The following is a 19846-nucleotide window of genomic DNA, read 5'->3' on the forward strand; positions in this document are numbered from 1 at the left end:
CCTTCTTCACTGGCTGATTTATCCCGGCTTAGGAGACACCCTTCCATCCCTCCTATTGCCCTCAAAAGGCAGATGCAGTCCATTGATGGATGAGGTGAATCCCTGGTTTGTTTTACTGAGATTTAGGAATTGCCAGCTAGTGTGTGAAATCGCTCTGTGAACTGGAAGGCAAATGTGAGGAATGAGGAGGCTGTTGGTTCACTCACCACAAGGTGGTGTGGCCCAGGGTCTGGATCTATTCTCTGAAGCCCTTTGCACTACACCCCCTCCCCCCAGTGCATTGCAGGGAAAAGCTTAACCCTCATAGGAAGTTCTCCCAACAGCAATTTCCTGCTTGAGGTAGAGCAGAGTACTCTCCCAGAATTCCCAGGCAAAATCCGTGGCGAAAGAGGGGAAATCAAGAAGTGCTGAGGCATGAAAACTGAGGGAGTGGTGCAGAAAGAAGGCTGTGAACTCAGGATATGTGCAGAGTTGGAACAATGTAGGTTTCATTTCTTGACTCCAGATTATTAAGGATTATTTTTTTAATTCAATCTCTTGGTGTCTGACACTGGTAACATTTGGCAAGTTTTAATCCATATTTTAATAATAATATGCCTTTAATTATTCATGAAAAGGTAAATTAGCCCTAGCAATTTGGATATTACTCTAAGTATTTTATCATGTGGGTGATAGTGCTTGCAGGAGAATTTTTTTTTCCCCGTATTAGCTATCACAACATATAGCAAATAAAACCAAATAATGGTATTTACTGTCTTTATTGACATGAATCCGCTTTAGTAGACTTTAGGGCTAAAATTTACAAATACCTATTGAACTTTTAAGATGAAATTTAAAAAACAAAGTTTATTTTGGTGCTTTTTGCTTTAATATAACACAAGCACAAGGATTTAGTTCAGCATGTTTGTTTTTTTGTTTTTTGTTTTTTTGTCTTTTCTAGGGCTGTACCCGCAGCATGTGGAGGTTCCCAGGCCAGGGGTCTAATTGGAGCTGTAGCCGCTGGCCTACACCACAGCCACAGCAACACCAGATCTGAGCTGCGTTTGCGACCTACACCACAGCTCATGGCAAAGCAGGATCCTCAACCCACTGAGAGAGGCCAGGGATCGAACCTGCAACTTCTTGGTTCCTGATGGGATTCACTAACCACTGTGCCACAACGGGAACTCCGAGGATTTAGTTCAGCATGTTTTAAAAGAATATCATAGCACAACAAATGATGTTGATATTTGAGGAAGCCAAGCCTTTGGAATAGTAGTAGACCTCTAGAATCAGAGGTGTCCCAAACTTGAGAAAAGGTTGTTGTCATCATTATTAATGCCAGTATGTAAATCTTGTTTGGTTAGATTTAAGAAAATATTAGTAAATCTCATTAGGGAAAGTATTATATTTTGAATGTTTTCCGTGGTCTCTTACTTACTTGGCCCCTCGGGGGTGCTTTTTTGATTGCTTCATCTCTTTATTTTTGTTTTAATATTCCAAACAGCCTCCATCAAAATTCTGTCCCATCTACCATAGCTCACACCCATATGCTCTTTAGAGTCTCTGCCTGAGAGGGGGTGTTGGCTCATATCTCTTAATAATCATATATTACCATCTAGTATGGATGAGGAATGGGGGTGGCCACAACAGAGCAAGCTACCTCTTTTCAGATTCTGTTGGGAGGGGGCTATGTGGGCCTGCTCATTCTCCCTCACCCATCTGCCACCCATCTGCCTCCCATCGAGAATTTCTACAGTTTCCTGAGAGGTTTGGGTAGTGGAGGCTGGAAGTTGAGAACCCAGGTGTTCTCAAGGCATGTGCTCTTGTGTTTCAGTAGGTGGGTCTGAGTCTGCTCTTAACACACAGGCTGGAGGACACTCCATGGTCCAACAGCCTGCTTCCAAAAGACAGTCTTGGCAAGTTCCCAAGCATACTCCACTTTCCCTTGGTGGTTGTCTCTGCTGGCCCTCTGATTTCCAACATCCCAGGTATATAAATTCATCACGATTAAGTCACAAGTGCAGGGGACTTAATTCACAAATCAGAATGCTCATTCCAGTAGGGGAATACTTAACCCACAAACTGTGAGTGCATCACTTAAAATAGTAGTAGCAAGAACAATAACATCATGCAGATATGCAAGAAGATTATTAGAGCATTGTCTCTCTGAAGCCAGATTTCTTAACCTAATTTATACCCTGTTATCAACATACAGTTAATCAACCACAAGGGGTATTATTAGCTGATATGGGATCTCCTCTGTATTCTTTAAAATCATTCCAACAGTGGATCCAGGCAGGCCTAGACTGTGATTTTTTGCCACATTTTTCCTTGATTTTCCCCACATCCTCTGCTTCTTGAAATTACCGCAAAACTAGGATTTTAATATCCATCTTGTACATTAACCACTAAAATAGTCTCTTGTTTCTTTATCCTTTGGCAAATAAACTCCTTGCTGTGATTCTGGAGACCATTGTTAGATGTTGGGATGTTATATCAGAAACTCTGCTGAAGAGCCAAACCAGATAGATAAGCACCCTGCAAACTGAGGTCCTGGATATTGAAAATGTCTTTGGAAAGGACATGTCACGATTCCCCTAGAAGTCTGTGGATTGGGTAAGGGAAAACAAGAGTCCATTCTCAGGCTCAGAGGAATGCATTTGAGAGGAGAATGCATTTGAGAGGAGCTATGACGTGGGGGGCATGGGCTGCTATGTCCCAAAGAAGAAAATAAAGTCTTCAAAGTCAGTGAGGCAGGAAGGGACATGTTTTCAGGAGAACAGAGAAAATAAAGGATTAGCTGTAAATGCCAGTGGTCGCACATGGAGAATTGAAAATATGGTGTCTTTTTCCTACTCCTAATAAGTGGACAGACATTCAAACAGAAATTCCCCCTAGTAGCTACACATACTATTAGCTTAAGGATGCCAGATATTATAGGATAGAAAAACAGCTTAGACTTAGATGGGTTCATTTGGTAAGCTAGGTGACTGATGTCCTACAGGTCAAATGCATACTTTTTTCTAAGGGGGCGTCATCTGTCCCCTGTGACATTGGCATGGGCTGTGTTCCTCAGGCCTTCCCCTCATGGTACCCATCAGGCACTATTCCCTGCTGCAGGTTGAGCATGCCCTACACAGAGGGCAGTCATGGATGAAGTGCACGACATTGTCTGTAACCTTGGCTTGTTTATAATCTAACAGTGGGCCATTAGATTTAAAATGTGGCAGTTGGAGTTCCTGTCGTGGCTCAGCAGTTAGCGAGTCCGACTAGGAACCCTGAGGTTGCAGGTTTGATCCCTGGCCTTGCTCAGTGGATTAGGGATCCAGCGTTGCCATGAGCTGTGGTGTAGGTTGCAGACTCGATTCGGATCCCACATTGCTGTGGCTGTGGCATAGGCCGGTGGCTGCAGCTCTGATTGGACCCCTAGCCTGGGAGCCCCCATGTGCCGCAGGGGTGGTCCTAGAAAAGACAAAAAATAATAAAAATAAAATAAAATGTGGCAGCTATAATATATAATATTATAACTACATGATGAACAAATATCTTCACAATTATCATTATTGCTTTTTTTACATCAACATAGGACTTCCTGTCATTTTTAAAGTTCTTTTACATTAGTACAGTGCACAAATCTTTAATGTATAGCTTGATGAGCTTTTACATATGGATATACCCATGCAGCCACCAGGCAATCAAGCCTGAGAGGGCTGGTGCTATGAATTCATAGTAGGGAGGCTATGAATTCAGGGTGTGCAGTTACAATGGAAAAAGTGAGGAACAGATATGATCAAGGTTATGTTTGATCACTTGAAGATCGTTGTCATTTAATTAGTCCAAGCTCTTGATGTCTGGCCCCACTAACATTTGGCAGACTATTAATTTATGTTTTAACAATAATGAACCTTTAATAATTAATGAAAAAGTAAATGAACCCTCTCCATATGAGACTTGCAATTCGGATATTCTTTTAAGCATTTTAACTTATAGTTAATTGTGCTTGCAGTAGAAAATTATTTTCCTTGCTGGATACAAAAATGTAGTAAACACAGTTAAATACAGTCTTTGTTGACATGAATTTATTTTAGCAAAGTTTGGATCAGCTTTGGGAGAGCTGACTTGACTCTTACAAATGAATATTCTAGGGCTCAAGATAATCTACATTGAGGAATTAAATCAAGGAAAGAAACTCAAATAATTCTATTTGACCACTTTTCCCTTGTCATTATTACTTTTAAAGAGACTACATAAAATGCCTATCACGTTATTTATGAACGCTAAAAACTTAAAACCTACTCCATTTCTAACAATAGGAGAAGAGTTCAAAGTTAACAGCAATATATGACACTAAAAGTTAGTTTTATAAGAAATTTAAAGCTCTGGCAAATGATTATGATTTAATTTAAAAGTAGAAATCCCCCATTACAAAACCCTATCCTACAACTGTGTAAAAATTTATAGAGAAGCATGACAAGATGTCTTAAAAGCCATCACAAGGATTCTGTGACATCTCACCTTTTTCAAGGAAATTATCCTCCTAATATATGCTATTTTTAAAAAAATTTTATGGCTGCACCCACACCATATGCAAGTTCCCAGGCTAGGGATTGAATCCGAACCCCACGCAGCTGTGGCAATGCCAGATCCTTAAACCCAGTGCGCTGGGCTAGGGACTGAACCTGCATCTCCACAGCAACCCGAGCCGCTGCAGTCAGATTTTTAACCCACTGTGCCACAGCAGGAACTCTTGCTATTTTATTTAAATTAAAAAGTTAGTGTTATTTTCTGATAAAATATGGAAAAAAAACATGTTCATAAAAAGCCTAGAAAATATAGAAAAACTAGAATAAAGAATAATGACCATAATTCCACCACCTAACGATAAACTAGCCCTTCATCCCTCCTTTCAGAAAAGTTATCAAAATCATTTTCAGATGTGTTACTAGACACTATAGCCAATGAAAATGAATACCTCCAAACACTATGCACCTGCAGAAATGGAACAAATACATCATGCATATCACCACTACCCTCTCTCTTACCCATGACAGACATGGCTGATCAGTTCTAGAATTCTGACCTGGAGAGGTTAGAAAATCCTTCTCAGCAATGGTAGCCACTAGCAATCTGTGTCAGAAAAAAAGACATTTGCCATTTTTCTGGAAAAGTCAATTCAATTTGATAAACATTGGTATATCCTTAGCCAAAATTAAGATTACTAGAGGCAGAGTTTGGGACTATATAAAACAAAGATAGCATGGGGTAATAGGTGACAGAATGGGGGTAGCAACTGGATGAAAATGTCAAGAAAACAGCACTTTGTTCCTGGCTCAAACTTCTAAGTTCTTTTTTCTTTTTAGGGTTGCTCTGGTGGCAAATGGAGGTTCCTAGGCTAGGGGTTGAATTGGAGCTGCAGCTGCCGGTCTACACCACAGCCACAGCAACACAGGATCCGAGCCACATCTTTGACCTATACCACAGCTCAGAGCAACATCAGATCCTTAACCCAATGAGCGGAACCAGGGATTGAACCTGCATCCTCATGGATACTAGTCAGATCTGTTTCCTCTGAGCCACCATGTGAACTCCCAAGCTTCTAAGTTCTGCAGCTGAATCTGAACATTTAAAAACATAAGCCAAACTCACTAATGTTGACCATCAACAAAAATATGAGAATTTTCTTGGCTCTTCTGGTGGAGTAAATAGTTGCTCTTGGAACTAAGAGCTGCTGCTGTCATAGCAGCTTCTGCATTAGCAGCGCTCTAGCAATAACCTACTAATAGAAAGCTCTTGGGTAGTTGGAGTACAAAATATATTCTATAAATCTGCATTTTCTGCTGTGGTTGGAGGTTTCCATGTAATCTCTTCACAGACTTTTTATATGCTCATTTGGAAGCCATTACCAACAAGCTATTCCCAGGGTTGTCTAAATTTATGACCTTTAAAATGTTTCCTGTGTAATCTCAGACACTGTGACCAACTAAGCTGTTGCCAAAACTAGTCTTGTGACACATGGCAAAAGCATGACATGTCACAGGCCCAGTTGATACATATGCATGACATGGGATATTGGCTTGAATTGGCTTGAGGTGAGGAAAATGTCTCTCTTTCTCTTTTTATTACTTTTTATTATGTTCAAGATTTAAAATCCTGTAATCCTGCATCTGAGGTGAAATTTATCTTTTCTAGAGTTCCCAGTGTGGTGAAACAGGATCACGGCTTCTCTGCACTGCCAGGACACAGGTTCAGTCCCTAGCCTAGCACAGTGGGTTAAAGGATCCAGCACTGACACAGCTGCAGAGTAGGTCTCAACTGCAGCTTGGATCTGATCCCTGGCCCTGGAACTCCATATGACGCTCGGTGGCCAAAGAAAAAGAAAAAAGAAATTTGTCTTTTCCCCCACAATCTATAATTCTCTCCTTCAGTGATAGTAAATGAATGCAATGTATTGATCTACAACAGTGCCAGGCGTTTTATGCCAGTCACTCTGCACATATGCTGCTATTAAGAATAGTGTGAAACGAGTTCCCGTTGTGGCTCAGTGGTTAATGAATCCGACTAGGAACCATGAGGTTGCAGGTTCGATCCCTGGACTCACTCAGTGGGTTAAGGATCTCAGCATGGCCGTGAGCTGTGGTGTAGGTTGCAGACACGGCTTGGATCCTGCGTTGCTGTGCCTGTGCCATAGGCTGGCGGTTACAGCTCTGATTGGACCCCTAGCCTGAGAACCTCCATATGCCATGGGTGTGGCCTTAGAAAAGACAAAAAGACCCCCCAAAAAAGAATAGTGTGAAACTAAAAGTACCGTGGAGTTCCCATCATGGCTCAGTGGTTAACGAATCCGACTAGGAACGATGAGGTTGTGGGTTCGATCCCTGGCCTTGCTCAGTGGGCTGATGATCCGGCGTTGCCGTGAGCTGTGGTGTAGGTCGAAGACATGGCTTGGATCCCAAGTTGCTGTGGCTCTGGCATAGGCCGGTGGCTACAGCTCTGATTAGACCCCTAGCCTGGGAACCTCCATATGCTGCGGGAACAGCCCTAGAAAAGGCAAAAAGACAAATAATAATAATAATAATAAAAATAAATAAATAAAAGCAGTACCGTAATGGTCCTTATTCTGGATGAGCAGCTACTATCATAGCTACTGTGCAGCACCAATGGACCTGGCCATTAGGGGACCAAATCCATAGCATTCACAGAAATCATCATCCCCTTCCTCACGTCTTACAGCTGGTGCAGAAATCCTAACATGCAGCTGTGGGATGCATGCCCTTTCAGAATTTGACAGGCTCTAATTGAGCTGCTGGGGCCATTTTCAAGCTTGTTTACCTTGGCCACTTTGACCAGTCTGTCCAATAGGTGGCAGCTTTCTGTGTGGAACTCCATCTGAAATCGTGTCTATTCCTGGAGTGCTGGAGCTTTTCTTCCATTTTCCATGTTTATGTCACTCAACCTCCACTCCAGAAAGAGTTCCTTTCTTCCTTCTCTTCCCTTGCTATATCTGCGTGTCTTACCTTCTTCATAGAACCTCCATATTAATAAGAAGAACGTTATAAAATAATCAGAGTCCTTGACTTAGAAGTCCTGCTTTTCCCTTTTCTTGCCAATATTATCTTTTTAAAACCACTTAGCTAGGATTTTCCACTGTGGTGCAGTGGGTTAAGGATACTGCATTGTCTGTGCAGTGGCTCAGGTTGCTGCTGAGGCGTGGGTTCCATCCCCAGCTCGTGCAGTGGATTAAGGATATGGTGCTGTTAAAGCTGTGGCATTGGTCACAGCTGCTGCTTGGATTCAGTCCCTGGCCCAGGAACTTCATATGCCGCACAGGTGTGGCCACTTACTGTCTCTGACTTGCAGCTTCAGTTGAGAGCAAGGGCTTTAGGGTAGTGGACCAGGTTTGAATTCTGGCTTTGTCAAGTTGTGAAACCATGAGCAAGTTCCTTAACCTCCCTGAGCTCACTTTCCTCATTTGTAAAATGGGAATAATGACTCTCTCTCTTACTTGTCAATCCAAGTAAGGGATGTCCAGGTTTAGATAATGGTAAAGGTTTCTTCTACTCATACTCTGCAGTCAACACCAAACACCTGAGAAAATGAAGTGTCTCTTACCAGTCCCCACTGGACACTGACAATGTTTTTGACCCTTTAATGATGTCAATGAGGGAGTTTTCAATTTACACATTAACACGCACTGGACATTGTCTGTATTTGTACAACTTGTGCACTGACTCAGGTCGTTATTCTTTTTACTGATTTATCCTTGGGAGGAAGTAGAGTGTAATGGTGCAATGCCCAAGCCTTGAAGCTACATTACCTGAGTTTAAATCCTAATGTAGCCCTTATTAGCCCTATGGTCTTAGAGAAGTTACTTAACGTCTCTGGGTCTGTAAAATGGGCTTAATATGGAATATGTACCCCATAGGTTAGCTGTGAGAAGCAGATGAGCTATTCCATGTAAAGCAATTAGAAGAGTTTGGCACACAGATCGCAGTAAATGTGAGCTATTATTATCACTTTTGTGGTGTCCCTGTTTATTGGAAAAGCTTCAAAAGTCATGGTGTGTGTGTGTGTATGCGCGCATGTGTGCACACACACTCACACTCACATGCTTATGGCTGGCAGGACTCCTCTTGCCTCTTGTACTCTTTCCAGAAGTTAAAGATCATCTTTTAAAAGACAGCTGGATTATTTACTTCAGTGGCTGCTTTGACACCCAAAATTCATATCGGAACCCTTGCCCTACTGAGCCAATCTTGCCTTTCAGCATTTCCTCTGTGAAGCCACAGCTCTGTCATTCCTCAGGGAAAAAGCTAAGGACTCCTTAAGTGCCTCCTGTGGGCAGGCAATGGGCTGTGTCAACCAGCATAGATTCTCCCTGAAGACTGAATAAACAGGGCAGAATACTAGAAAGGGAAGAAGAATAAGAAACGGCAAAAAAGGGAGGTAGTGAAACTCTTCTGGAATTTTCCCAGACAGTTTTTCTCCTGTGTCCTCCCTTCTTACAGATACCTTAGATTTTTTGTGGGATAGTCTTTTTCATATATTCGTGCTATAGTCCCTGTAGCATAGCCTGTTCCTGGGCCATGAATTCTAAATTTGGGGTAGAAAATATGGTCAGGCAAAGGAAAAGAACCCTTTGCTTTCACTGTTTGAAAATTAAATACCTTCTCTCAAAGACAGAGTGAGAAGTACTCCTGGAGCAGGCTGATTTGTCCGTTTGGGAACCAAGGCAACGCTTAGGGTGTTTTGCACACAAACTTGAGTCCTCTGCTGGGCACTGCTGCGTCTGGCAGCCAGCCCTCACTGCAGTCTCACGTGGCCGCAGATTCCCAGGCCCCAGAGCCTGATCTCTTTATTGCTCCCCGTGTTGCTGTCTTCATCTTTCCCCCTCTACTTTCTTGTCTTGCCTCTTCCTTCTCATCTCTGTCCACCATTACACAGAGGTCATCCGGAGTGTTTGGGCTGCCTTTGGGAACTGCCAAAACATGCACAGAGCACCAGGTTCACATTTCATGCAGAGAGAAAGCTGCACAAAGTCTTGATGCATTATTTTGCTTCACCCCTCTGGGACTAAGTAACATTTCCTCCTACTGAAGGACAGAAAGTAAAAATGTATCACAAACCTGTTCTCTGTCAGGCACTGAGTTAGTGCTAGTGACTCAGACACAGACCCTGTCCCCAAGGAGCTTGCAGTTTGGGGGTGGGGTGGGGAGGCAGACTGGACACGGAGGGGCTCAGAATTATCCAGCACAGTAAGGGCTAGGACAGGGCTGACAGCCTAACCTGGCACTTGGGGTTTCAGGAAGGCCTCCAAGAGGGAGTGTCCCCAAGCTGAGCCCCAACTATGAGTGGTATTAGCCAGACAACAGTGGGGAGGAGAGGGAAAGAGCCTTATCTTATCTAATTATCACAACCCACTGATGCAATTACTATAATCTTCATTTATCGGCAGAGAAGCCATGGCTTAGAGGATTCAGTTACCCCAAATCAGCCACCTAGTAAATAGTAAAGCCAGGATACAAACCCAGGACTTCAAAGGTTCACTAAATCTTATTTCCTTTTTTAAATTTTTTAAATGTTCTATTAAAGATAGTTGATTTCCCATGTTGTGCCAGTTTACCGAGTCTTATTCCTGAAAGTGACTTTGAAAACAAGCAAGGAGCTTTTCTCAAGTTAACATGGTCTCAAAAACAGCTGCCCTTTAACTTCGTGCTCTAACAGCTGTAAGTGCCTGGATCAGTACTCCAGGCCTGGTCATGGTGATTCTGGCCACGTAGACATGGGCATGGCCTCAGCTTGGCTCATGTCCAGGTGCTTCTTTGACCCACATTGAAGTATAGTTGTTCCATTAGAGCACTTGATGCGTAATGGTCAGTGACTCAGGAGATGCTTTAAGCAGTTTCTTTATCCTTCAGATGTATTTACAACTGTTCCATATTGAATAAGACCGCATTGCAGGACAGCTCTAAGACTCCAGCTAAGTGTCTGGGTTTGGTTGCTCAGACTGTCTACTGCACAAGCATGGCTGGCCAAGGGGGCAAATTGGGCTCTCTCCATCCTGTACTCTGCTTGCCAGTCTCTGTGCTCTGCTCTGGGGCTTGTCTGCCCACCCATAAGGAGGACCGCCTTTTTCCTAACTGATATGCAGAGCTCCCCAAACCCATTTTCTTGCAGATACATGATGCTTATTGGACCATGGTTGCCATTTCTCCTCTGTACATTTTGTAAATTGATATCATTCAGAGTCTTAGAAAGTTTTCATAGCAGGCCTCCATCCAAAGCCAGTTCTGTATTTTTGTGGATTTTCCTCATGGATTACCTAAAATGATACAAATGGAAATTTTTAAAATCTGTTCTTGTGCACCCACAAATGTGCTACTTTTGGCTCTTGGCCCAACTCAATCTAGTTTGGGAACTATGATTCCCCAGGGATTGAGAAAAACATTCCTAGCTTCTCCCTGATTGCTGGATTAGCACAGCTTCCCTCAGCCCACAGCTGAATTCCAGCCCCGAGGAAGAACTATCTTGGAGTGAACTCCCAGCCTGGAGCCTGTCAGAGGTTGTGTCATGTGTTTGCATTAGCTGAACAAAAAGCAGGCAGGCTTTCCGGCCTTGTTCCCCCTCCTCCCCACACCCCCCTCTGGAGAGGCCAGTTAAAGTCTAGACAGTGTCTGCTTGGCAGTGAGCCTTTTCAGCACAATCTGCACAGTTCTGCAGCTCTGACTTGGGTTGTCTCTCTTCACTCATCCCTGCCCCCTGCCCTCTTTTTCTTAGCTAGACTTCCACTGTCTCTGGGGACTGGCCTGAGCCGCACATATAAGAAGCAGGTGAATGAATTTATGAGGCTGTCAGGTCCAGCTGTCTTGAGAGGTTCAGAGTTGAGACTATACCTGCAGTGGTGGCTGAAGCTGTGGCTGAGTTTATAGAGCTCCCTGAGGTGAGCCGGCTTCCAGCAAGCCTCCTCTTGTTGCCAGAGATGGGCTGCAGTGAACCAAGGACAGATGGTAGCACCCAGGTAGCAAGCTTCATGCCATTCATGGTGGAGTGAGCTTGGACAAGTCACTGGATCCCTCATCTGCAAAACATGGGGGCTAGAGTAGGTGAGCTCTCAAACTCAGCTCTGAGGTCCTATCCATAGGAAAGGAAACAGGCATTTATTTGGGGTTGGATTGTCAAAGTAGTGTATTTAATGGAGTTAGAATATTTGATTGGCTCTTATCTTAACTGATGGCCCAAGGAGGAACAGTTTGAAAGAGAAGCTGACCCAGGAATGGGAAAAGGGAATGAGTAAAAGCAAGGGACATTCCTTGTCCCTTACTTCCTCCTACATAGATTGAGTAAAATGTAAGTGGCACCTGAACAGCCTTCATTCCCAGGAATTCCAACAGATATTTATTCTGCAGAAAGGAATCACTTGATTTTCCACTTTAGAAAGCAGCTCCTGCACAACACTGGGCAAGGAAGGAAGGATGCTGGGTCCTCTTGGGGTTGAGCAAAGAATCTTTTTAAAAAAGAAAAAAGAAAGAAAGCATCCCAAAAATTCCCAAGTATGCAACTTGAGCTTTTATCGACCTTCTAAAAACACCCAAACACAAGACTTTCCTCTGACTTTTGTAAATGCTCACATTTTCTTTTCAAAATAATGATTTAGTATTCAAGTGGCTTTCAAAAATAGTTGTCTGAAAATGTTGCCTGGACCCTAATTTTGTTTTCCGGAACCTTTCTTGCCTTCTCAACATGTTGCCTGGCCCATGACCAGGATCCTGGGTTTCCTCAAAAGGAACTGATGAAGTTCCTGCCCTGGTCCCTAAGCCCTCTCTAAATCAGTGCAGGGCTCTTGTTACAGCTGAGGGCACTGCTCTTTGGCCTTTGAAAACTCAGTGGTGAAATCAAGTGACTTGAAATGGTGAGCGCAGGAAGGAAGCAGAGGCCAATGGACGTGTTTTAGTCCTGCTTAAAAATGCTCAGTACCTTGGAGTTCCTGCTGTGTCACAGTGGGTTAAGGACCCAGCATTGTCTCTGAAGCGGCTTGGGTCACTGCTGAGGTGCGGGTTTGAGCTCCAGCCCAGCTCAGTGGATTAAGGAGCCGGTGTTGCTACAGCTATGGTTTTGGTTGGACCTGCAGCTTAGATTCCATCCCTGGAATGCTACAGGTGCGGCCAGGGGGAGAAAAAATGCTCAGTACCTTAGCTGCACTCTGGTTCTAGAATCCCTCTAGACAATAACAGTGTGCCAGATTGTGGTGACTCCAGGTTCTGAATGGGAGGCCAGCCCAATGCTGTCTGCCACCTTCCTAATAAGGCCACTTGTATAGTGTCAGAATTGAAGTCAAACTGGCTGTGTTCCAGGATAGACTATACACAGACACGCACATAAATTTTACTACTTAATTGACTTAGGTTTCACTACTTGGAGAATATGACCATCTACCTTTAGCTCAAAGATATTCCCTCACAAAAACAAATTCCTGTGGAAACTAATGAAGAGAAGCATATATGTTATGAAATTTCCCTTAATTGGATAGTTGAATTTAATCTAGTTTGGTATTTAACTTCTGTTATACTGTCCCGATTTATTTCTATGCCTAGGGATATAGATCAGTGCCTATTTCTGTGGTTGTGAAGTTTGCTTGTTAATGAACATTAACTTAGTTGACGTATTTCACTCATTCATTCGTTCATTTTCTACCTCACTCCATGAATAGGAAGTATGTTTTTCCTCTCAAATCCCATAGCTAGCATGTCCTACTAGTTTCTGTCAGTGTTGGGCTAATTAGGCATAGTTGCAGTTATGGAGAAGGACCCAAATTTATGGCATAACGTTTGCAACGGAGAAAAATAAAATGGATGGAGAACTTAAAGACAGTTCAGAGAAATTCCTGGTGACTCACCAGTTCACCTGGCTCATCTAGCCCTTCGTGTGAAACTGACAGGTGTGGAATTTCTATTAGAGGAGGTAAAAGTGTTTGAAGGAGAGCCAGATACCCACACTGAGCCGGGACTCAGACATCCCTGAGTTCCCTTCTTTGTCAGGGTCCCTATCAGGAAGACCCAGGTGCGGCTTCTGGGTGGCCCAGCCCAGCTCACAGAATCTGCTTTGGAATGGAGGCAGAATTCACAAATGCACAGAACGCTCAGCTTCCCTTTTCCAAAGGCATTCCCATCCTTGGGTCTTCACCATATGCTGTAATTACAATGCTACAATTAATTCCAGCAGGCTGAGGTCTGCATCAGAAGCAGGAACTTCGCCTGACTTCTCCTGAGTCCTAAGGATCTTTCAGAAATCTGTTCATTTGTGCTTTATTCTTCCCATCCTGCCTCTAGTCTTCTGGCCGTGGCATTTTCTATTTTCTTTCCTTTCTTAGCCTGTGTGGCCTTGGCCTTGCCAACAGCCACATGCAGAGAAGCAGATTTCCTGGTTTAGCTATTTATTTTAAGGGTAAAGCCTTTCACTTTATGCATTAATTGGTGTCTGTATCGTGTTCAACAAAAGAGTAATTTTCTGCATGGCACCAAGGGCTGGCTAATGATCAAAGAAAACCCCCACACAAGGATATCCACTTCAGGTGTGAGTTCAGTTGGGGTTTCTCAATTTCCTTTCCTGGGGGATGGGACTAGAAGGAGGACTGGGGTTGGGAAGTGTTTTGAGCAGAGGCCAGACATTCAAGTCTTTGCTAAATGTTGGGTATAATAAATTCAGTACTCACTGCAGACTTATTTTTTAATAAAATTTCCTAAACTGCTTGTGGGCCATATTGTTTAAAGGACAAAGTTAACAGCATTGTCTCTGAGAACTACAACTGAAAAGGGTCTTTGTGTTTTTCTTTATTTTACATGAAAGAACGTGTATAATATAACCTGGATGATAAGAAGTTATATTAAAAATTGGGTTTTTTTGTGTGTGTTTGTTAATGCCCTATCTAGGCACTCTCTTTTTCTTTTTACATAAAAATAAAGAAACCATGAAGGTGATATAAAATCCCATAGGAACAACCAACGCTTAAGGATTCCTAACTCTGCTGTGTTGGTCATTTGACAGCTTAGGTAATTGCATTTTCCCTCTAAATTCCCTTTACACATTTGATCAAACAGAAGGCTCTTCATTTCCTGCTTAAGTTGCTTCATCGAATTGCTGTCTGGTTTACAGAGCAAGCTGGGTTCCTCTCCAGGGCTATATTTCAGTTTGTGATTGGGTTATTTTTCTAGGTAATGCTGTCATTATTTTGCCCAGTGTAAATGGCATTGTCATTTAGTGACCGTAATTACTCACACTACAGTGGCCTGGAGTGCAAAGACCTCCTCATTCCCTAGTGACCTGTTGTTTAACTCCAGGAAAGTCTTTTCTCTGCCCAGATTGGTGGAGTGAGTGTGTGTGTGTGTGTGTGTGTGTGTGTGTGTGTGTGTGTGAGTGTGTGTGTGTATCTCCCAGGCTATATTCAGAAAGTTGTGAAGTTCTCTTTGAGAATGAGGGAGACAAAGGATTCTAAGCCCAAGGGTGGGTGTTCAAAGCATGGGAACTGTTCTCAAGCAGTTTCTAGTTTAGAAATAGGTAGAGTAATAGGAAGAAGGGAGATAGTGATGGAGGAAACTACAGGAAGAGGAGGGAAGTGGTGGGGGTGGAAACTCTCACTGTTAGCTGTAATGGGGTAAGGAAGTGAAGAAGGGGTGATAAAGAGTGTCTCGTTTTTATCTTAAATGAATAGGGAGGGAGCTCCCTTGTTGCTCAGTGGGTTAAGGATCCAGCATTGTCACTGCTGTGGAGCAGATTCAGTCCCTGGCCCAGGAACTTCTGCATGCCCTGGGTGTGGCCAAAAAAAACCCCTAAATGCTTCATGAGGAAATACTGTGAGTGAACACTGTTAAATCATATGATCGGAAAAGATACGCAATTGTTTTAGTTTAGTGAATGCATGGTCTATAAGCAAAACTCAGTGACAGCAAATGATAATGCACAAGCTATAAATTAAAAAGGCACTTGTATGTAGTGTATATAGCAAGAGAGATAATTATATCAAGTATTCTATATAAGGTAAGTGCTCAGTAAGCAGTAGCTACTATTTTTCTTATTTTTGCTTGAATTCCAGGGGAGAGTAGAACTACAGGGAGAGACATACAGAGCCTAGACCCATGTTTCTCAAACTGTGTACTGAATATTATTAATATATATGTTAGATTAAATGTTTTTTTTATTGTCAGATTTTAGAGCCTTAAAATATACATGTGCATTATTTTTTTTTCTCTAAGAGAAAAATGTAAGAAGCTATGTTTTCCAGACATTTCCCCACAGAAAATCATTTCAAAAAATACCATAAATACTTAAAGACTAGTGGAACAGTTTGGAAACATGGGTTAATTCTATACAGATTTCCATAGGCAGAGTCTGTTTACATCTGACACGAGGTCTTAGGGAGCTTGCTGAACTCACTTCCTGAACTAAATCAGTTTCTTGAAAAACGTGCATGGGATTCATCTGGACCCCAGGCCCAGTCTGACAGAATATTCTTTTGAGCTTGACTCCGGACTGACCGTTGCATGGCCATATCTGTACCTACCTAGAACTGGCTGGGATTTTTTGTTATCAGCTTAAAGTATGCAGGAATCTTCTTTTTGACTTCACTTTTCCTATCCATACCTAGTCAGTCCATCAGCAAATTCTGTCGGCTCTACAGTCAGAGTATATCACCTCTCCATTGACTGTTCTGTCTCCACCACCACTATCCTAGTCCAAGCCACCATCATTTTGTGCTTGGACTACTGCAGTAGCCCCCTAGCTCCTCTACCCCTTTGCCCTGGGCTTTCTCCATTTACTTCTTTGCACAGCAGCCTGAGTAATCTTGCTAAAACACATATATAATCATGCCCCTCTTCTACCTAAAACCCTCCAGTAGCCCTCATCTTATTAAGAATAAAATACAAACTTCTTACCAGTGCCTACAGGGTCCTACATGCTCCAATACTTGCCTGCTCTTCCCAGCTTCACACTCACTGCTCTCCCAGATAGGTGCTGTGTCACAGCCATACTGGCCTTTTTCCTGTTCCAAGAATAGGACAAATTCCATCCTGCTTCAGAACCATTACACTTTTATTCTCTCTGAACTGCTCCATTCATTCCTAAGGCCTCAACTCAAAAGAGCGTTTCCTAACCACTCTATCTAAGTGGTGCCCTCTCTTCAGGTTCCTGTCAAATGTAGTCTATATTTTTCTAAACATTCATCACAATCTGAAATTATCTTGTTATTTCTGTCTGTTTACTGTCTTCCCACTAGAATATGTACTCCTCCATGAGAGTCCTTTTCTTTCTTATTCACCAATGACTCCCTAGCACTCAACTTAGCATATAGTAGGTGCTCAATAAATAATTTTTTAATTAATCCACTGGCCAGATGGATTGATCAATGCACCCAAGTATCTCATATGCAATATGAGAAAGATGCATAGTATCTTGCCTACCTCAGTCATCTCTGTGGCAGATTCTGCAGCTCTAATGTACACCTGGCAAGGTGGTCGATAGCACAAGCCCACCAACACTTTGCTTAACTTTGGACATGATAATGCTGGGCTTGCTTAGTCTGCCGTCTGGATTCTGATTCTCTCAGCTCGAGGTGAAGTTGGAATTTTTGCATACACTAGCTGAATAGCAAATTTTTTTTTCTATATTTCCATGATCAGCAATTCTGATTTAACTGGGCATCATTCCCAGAGTAAGCAAATGTCCCAAGAAATATAAAATAATGCAATAATTCCTGTTATTGGTGATTCTTTGCCCCAAAGCCTCTGGTCACTTTATCTTCTGACCTCACCATGTGCTGAGATCTTTACTTTTTGGGGATCCTTTCTGCTTTTGTTCTTTCTCCTGTTTTCATTTTTTGGCCATGCCTAAAGCACGTGGAAGTTCCTATGCCAGGGAACCACAGCAATGACAATGCCAAATCCTTCACCACTAGGCCACCAGGGAATTCCTCTCCTGTTTCATTTGAACAGCACCTGTAATATCACCAATATGGGTAAAACAGTGTCTCTGGATTTACACATTAGCCCTTAGAGAAGCTCTATCCTGGAGAAAGTTCCACTAGAGGCACAGTGATCAGTAGTGGGTGGAGTCCCAGGGAACAGACTACCCCACTTATCTGCATTCTTACTCTCTAAGCTTTTCTGCAGTTGACCCGCAGACCAAGTTCCTGACTTCTGGAACAGATTGCTCCACATTTCAGTGGAGTCAGTTCACTGTGTGACATTCCTCTAGTGTTTAGTCAGTTAAAAATGAAGGGGAACAGAGCTTTGAGAACTATACTGCCACATAATATTTGGGAATGCTTTTACCACAAATGATAATCTGTGTGTAGCAACTAAGCTAGTGGGTTTTGGGGTAGAGTTTCTAATGCAGTCCTTGGTGAAAACAAAAAGAACAGAAAAGGAGGTCTTTGTGCATTGTTGGTACATTTATGGGTCTCAGGATTTTCATCTCTGCATAAACAGAGAGTTTTGCCACGATGGAGCAGGATACCTGGCAGATTCTCACTGGTGGGCCTCCTGTCTGCTAAGGCCTGATTGGCCCCCACAAGTAGGCTTTACAGCTCCTTCCCCCCAGCTGTGACTTCCCAACTGCTCCAAGGAAAGAATGCAAGGCAGGAATGTCTCAAGAAGAATAAAATGTGCATGTTTTCATTGACTTTAATCTCAAGGCACTAGAAGTGTGTGTGTGTGTGTGTGTGTGTGTGTGTGTGTGTGTATGTGTGTGATATTGAAAGCTGGCAGCAACAGAGTAAGTGTATCAGTGGAGCCAAAAAAGGAAAAAAAGAGTTTTAAAAAATGTCCACCTCATTGCGAAGGTTGTCCATGGACTTTTCTGCCCTCCCCCCAAATTATATTTAAGTAGTTAAGAGAAGGCTCAAACTATGTAGTTTAATTAGCCACTTAGCATTGTTTCATGAGATAAGCCATATGAAGTCCTAAAGATAGGAGGTGGCAAACATTTTATCTTCCTTATAGAGGAGACCATAAAGGTGAAGTGATTTGTCCACAGACATTGAAAGCTGAGCCAGAATTAGGCTTAAGTGACCATGATGCCTGTCTCTTTTCCAAGGACTAGGTATTCTTTCAGTTTCCTGGTCCGATATGCAGGCCAGAACACTGCCTTCCCCATGTAATCAGATAGTATCTGTCAGCTTCAGTTATACATACCACATCTAAAACATTCCAAGTTAAAATCTTAATCTATCTAAATTCTCCTCCCTAATTCAGCTGTCAATAAAGTGTCCAAACTCAGAACTTAATATTCAGTAAGAAAAGCCATTAGGCACAAGTGACTTTTGAGCACTTGAAATGTGGCCAGTCCCACTAAGATGTGCTTTAAGTGTATGGAGTTTCTGCTGTGGTGCAGGGTGTTAAGAATCTGACTGCACTGGCTCAGGTTGCTGCTGAGGCATGGATTCAATCCCAGGCCTGGTGCAGTGGGTTAAAGGATCTCACGTTGCTGCAGCTGTGCTGTGTAGGTCACAGATGTAGCTCAGATTCCATCCCTGACCCAGGAACTTCCACATGCTGTAGGTGTGGCAAAAAAATATATAGAAATAAAAATATTTTAAAAAAATGTGCTGTAAGTGTGAAATATATGTCGAATTTCAAAGACAGTGTACAAAAAAGGGTGTAAAATGTCTCAGTGATTACAAGCTGTAATAGTAATCTTTTGGCAACATTAGCTTAAATAAAACAAATCAAGTCATTTTATCTGTGGTGTTTTTTGTTTTGTTTTGTTTTGTTTTTTTTACTTTTTAAAATGTGGCTACTAGAAAATTTTAAATTGTCTATGAGACTGTTATATTTGTGTTGGACAGCACTGCTCTAGACAACTGTCCCTCTGCCATATGTTGGATTTAGCCACACATCGTCTTGAGTTAGCTCTTACTAAGTTATGTTGTTCTATTATTTTCAGTTCCATGTATTTATGCCCCATCTTCTCATCTAAACTGTCGGCAGCCTCGGATATGAACCATGCTTTATTGTTCCTTGAGTCTCCAGCATCTAGCATGATGTTTGGAGTTTTGTTGCAAGATTGTCCCGTATTTGCTTACTTTCTCCAAAATGGGTTTTATCCAATTCCGCTTTGGACAGTGATAAGGAAATCACACTAACTTGTGTTTGCAGTGTAGCTTTTTTCAAAAGGGTTGATTTTTATGTAATTCTTAATTTGTTCCAGAAAGATTAACATTCCTTTAAACTGGACTCTTAAAACCCAGGGGATATGCAGTGGGTGCTGAAACTTCCTGACAGTCCTGCCCAGCAAAGAGCAACAGCATTAACTGATGATTAAGGTTGTCATTACCACCAAAAATCTTGGGGAAGCTCCACATTAAGCTCAGAGATTT

General features: G+C 42.5%; 1 protein-coding gene and 1 long non-coding RNA gene across 3 annotated transcripts in view; one reads left to right on the forward strand and one right to left on the reverse strand.

Annotated features, from left to right (window-relative positions):
* FSTL1 (follistatin like 1) overlaps positions 1-19846 on the forward strand; it is a 54727-nt gene that overhangs the window by 2126 nt on the left and 32755 nt on the right. The gene's annotated exons all lie outside the window — the stretch shown is intronic.
* On the reverse strand, positions 10719-17790 carry LOC110256418. Its single transcript, XR_002337887.1, has 3 exons — positions 16407-17790; positions 11373-11557; positions 10719-10801 (listed from the first exon to the last, which is right to left on the reverse strand). It is a non-coding gene; the product is annotated as an uncharacterized LOC110256418 (long non-coding RNA).

The sequence above is a fragment of the Sus scrofa genome, chromosome 13 (genome assembly GCF_000003025.6).
Source record: "Sus scrofa isolate TJ Tabasco breed Duroc chromosome 13, Sscrofa11.1, whole genome shotgun sequence".
Lineage (NCBI taxonomy): Eukaryota > Metazoa > Chordata > Mammalia > Artiodactyla > Suidae > Sus > Sus scrofa.